At 33.5% G+C, this 4,163-nt stretch overlaps 1 non-coding gene across 1 annotated transcript; it reads right to left on the bottom strand.

The window, feature by feature from the left end:
- Window positions 1–1,251: 1,251 nt before the first annotated feature.
- On the bottom strand, window positions 1,252–1,323 carry Trnad-guc (transfer RNA aspartic acid (anticodon GUC)). The gene has a single exon. It is a non-coding gene; the product is annotated as a tRNA-Asp (tRNA).
- Window positions 1,324–4,163: the final 2,840 nt, after the last annotated feature.

Here is a 4,163-nt window from a genome sequence, read left to right as displayed (position 1 = left end):
GATGTGAGGAGCAACAGTATTACTTTTCTTGTATTTTAACGTTTATTATTAATGTATTAGTAGTTAAAAGTTAGGGAAGCCATCACTGAGTACCGGCAACTTTTTTTTTTCAAACAAGCACTGGGCGTACCAATAAAAAAAAAAGGTTCAAATCATTAAATAAGAACAATCTGGTATAAACTTTGTCACATGTAAATTATGAGTGAGTCTGGTGTGAATGTACACTTTGGTTTCTTATAGTTATAATGTTTTTTGTTTGGTGTAATGCACAAATTGTAAGACAAATTTCCTTACGGATAATAAAGATTATTATTATTATTATTATTATTATTATTATAATTGTATTAAAGTTAAATAAAATTCCAATAAAAATAACGCTTTTTTTTTTTTGGTAAGGAAAGTAAACTCTAAAAAGATATGATATTGGAGGTATGGGTAGTCACAAGCCGTAGATATGTTTCTATACAATTTTATTCCAACACTCGCTATGTATGAATCCACACTACTGTAATAGAAAGAGAAATAACTGTTCTATTAGAAACAAAAAAAATCTACAATCATAAATATGTACAACTGAATAATCAGATTATATAAGGCTGATAGATTAAACCAATAGGTAATTAGTTTATTACAGTTTAAATTTATAGCAAATATAGAGAATATAATATATATATATATATATATATATATATATATATATATATATATATATATATATATATATTAAGACTTGTCTTCGAGTCCGAAAATTAGTGAGGTATGCAATATTTTCCGTGGTTCCAGCTGTGAACTAAACTGATAAAATGGGATATTAATCAGAAAAAAAATAGCAATGTTTGAGATGATATAACTATAGACTATTTTAAAGTTACCCCCCCCCCCAAATATCTTACACTGATCTGCTTTCCTACCAGTCGCTGGGCTTTATCATGACTGATAACAGTTTACAAGAGACAATAATTCCGTTGTATTTGTAGAGTCACTAAACCTAAGGTCTAGGACGTGCCTGTCTTGTCGTTTTTTTAAGGGCAGGGGGAGTCACAAACAAAAGATTGAAAACTACTAATACAGACAACATGTATAGTCCAAAACACATAAGGTTGAGAAATACTATTACAGATATGTATTTTCCAAGTTAATCACTGACTATTAAAGGGCATATAAATACGAAAGAGTGAACTGCCACTTTTTAAAACAATATAGGAGCAAAACATTTTCTAAGAACTTTGTAAACTGAAAAAAAAAAAGTGCCTCCCCGGCGGGGAATCGAACCACGGTCTCCCGCGTGACAGGCGGGGATACTTACCACTATACTACCGAGGAGCTACAACGTTGGTGACAGTGTTTTTCTTGTCTTACACAGTCCTGTTCTTTATCACCTACATTACACGTTCGAAATAAGTAACATTGTAGTTGTTCGTGAATCATATTGGGCAATGTTTCCCAAACTGTGTGTTCCGAGAAATCCTAAAGTGTTCCGTGAAGCTTCAAAACGTATCCCACGAGCTACTGGAATAATTAATAGGCTACCACGTAAATTAATCTCTTTAAAAAAAAAATAAGCAAAGTGTTCGCTAAATAATCAGAATATGTGAAATGTTCCGTTAAAGATACAGAAATTTTACAAAGAGAATTAGATGCAATTACAGAAATGGGAATCAAATTGGAGCATGTCTTTCCACCCAGAAAAATGTCAGTTGTTAAAAGTAACAAATAAAATAAAAAATAATTAATTCTACTTATCTTATTCAAGGCAAACCAGTAACACAGACTAAAAACGCAAAATATTTATGTGTAATAGTTAATGAAAAACTGTCATTGAATCCCCATATTGATGAAACTATCAAAAAATCAAACAAAGCATTATGGTTTATTAAAAGAAATTTCTATAAATCAAATAAAATAAAACTAAAATGTTATTCAACTTTGGTTATGCCAATAATAGAATATGCATCCTTTGTTTGGGACCCCTTAACTCAAGAAAACATTAAGAAACTGGAACAGACACAAAATAGAGCAGTGAGATTCATAACAAACGAATATTCACATTTGACTAGAGTAACACCTTTAGTAAAATCATTAAATTAGAAAGCCTTCAGGATAGAAGACTCAAAAGTAAAGTAGCAATTCTACATAAAACACTTAACCATAATCTTCAAATACAAAGACAAAATTTAATAAAATACTCAGAAAGACACAAAGATACATACATATTATATGTTCCTTATGCTAGGACAAATTTGTACAAATGCTCTTTCTTCCCTGGCGCTATTAGAGCATGGAATGAGTTGCCTGAGCTAGCCAGGAAAACCAGTGACGTGGCAGAATTTAGGTCATCGGTTAATATGCATGACTAATTGCATGTCACGTAGGACGTAATTATCTTCTTTTTTTGAAGTAACGTCTGTATCATATGAGATAAGAAGATAACATAAAATACTGACATAATTTACAAATATGAAAAAAATATTTTAATAAAATACTAAGATACAAAGATAAAGGCACATTTCTTATTCTATAGGATGAATTTATACATGCACGTGCTCTTTCTTCCCCATTGCTTTTAGATGATGGAACGGGTTGCCTGAATCAGCCAGGAAAACCAAAAAGACGCTATATTCACTATTTGAGGACCACAGCATTAACTTTTGTATGTTCGGATCTAGACCCCGCTTTTTCCTAAACTAAGACACAGAGAACGTGTTCTCAAACAAATAAATCCTGAGTCTGAACGGCCACTCGACCACTTGGTGAGGCTGTGACTGTGACCGAGTGTTGCATCAGGTTTGCGAGAAACGTCCGACAGGACAAAACGAGCGAGTCAAAAGTGGCAATAACATGCAAGGAAAACGCACACTGGGGACGCCCTCGTATAACTTGGCGGCGCACCCTCGTGTATGACCTCAGAACAGTGGATACCGGTTTAGAAGAGGCTACAGACATTGCTGGAGACCGAACTTTATGGATACAGCTTTTCACACAATTCACCAAACGCGAAGGAGGATAGAAGTCTATGTAAGTAAGATATCCTGTATATGTAGATTATAAACGAGTATGCAAGTAAGAATAGACCTACTTTATCTATGATTATGTGTAACCCAGCTATAGAAGAATATATCAATATATACATGTATTATAGAATGTGCTTATGTATAGCACAGCGTATGTAGAATTATTTTTAACAATGGAAAAAAAAAAATCTTTATCAACAACACTATTTTTAAAGAAAATATAATTTATTCGTACTGACAGTGGCTTTGTCTGCGTTGTAAGGGAGGGGGGGGGGAATATGTAGGTCACAGCTGGGTCCGATTAGCATGTGAATTGCAGCACACTGTCTATTGGTTTGGACTCAAACACAAGCCCTCATCGTCATTGCTAATTAAATATAGCAGTGACCGAAAGATGACAGAAAAATTCAGGGTGATTTTAGAGGCTGATAAATAACGATTTCTAACGTTTTCACTGCTACAACAATTATTTTATTGTTATTGCCCTTCCTTTAGTATTCATATCTTTTAAAACTGGTCACAATGCACTGGATTATTTCAAATAGGGTCTAACGTGAACTATACAGAAGGAAGTTCCAGTATTGCCCTTTCGAGTTTCAAGGGCATTAACCGAACACTAAATCCAAGCAAAGTTATACCTGAATTGTCTACCTTTTCAGATGTGAGGGATTTTCTCATATTTGTTTTCAAGCTTATTATATACAATACAATTCATATATTCATTCTCATATTCCGAGGTTTTATTTTCTATGAATGAGGAAAGATATTAATTTAAATTAGTGATGTCCAACTTTGTCTTCGGTTAGGGTACATATACATTTACGAAATTCTCATCACTGGCCCATTTAGTAACACTTACACTATTTTTTTTTTAAATGACTATTTCATGATGTGTACAAATGTTTCGAGAGCCTGTGCAAAACGGCGTAACAGTGTCTCTGGCTGGATACGGCCCGCGGGTTGGGGTCTCTTTATCAAATGTATGAAAGAAATATGGTTATAATGATTTGTTTTACTAAAGGAAACAAACTACTCTGAGATTACATTTCAATTTTTCATTCAGCTTGGGGGTAATAAATAGATTTTGAAATTGAATGACCCAAACTCAGTGGCGTAGCTAGGGTGGGGAGAAGGGGGGAGAATTTGAAAAAT

This window comes from Biomphalaria glabrata, chromosome 3 (genome assembly GCF_947242115.1).
Source record: "Biomphalaria glabrata chromosome 3, xgBioGlab47.1, whole genome shotgun sequence".
NCBI lineage: Eukaryota > Metazoa > Mollusca > Gastropoda > Planorbidae > Biomphalaria > Biomphalaria glabrata.
Note: the sequence above shows the minus strand (reverse complement) of the source record. Positions and strands in the feature narration are given on the sequence as shown.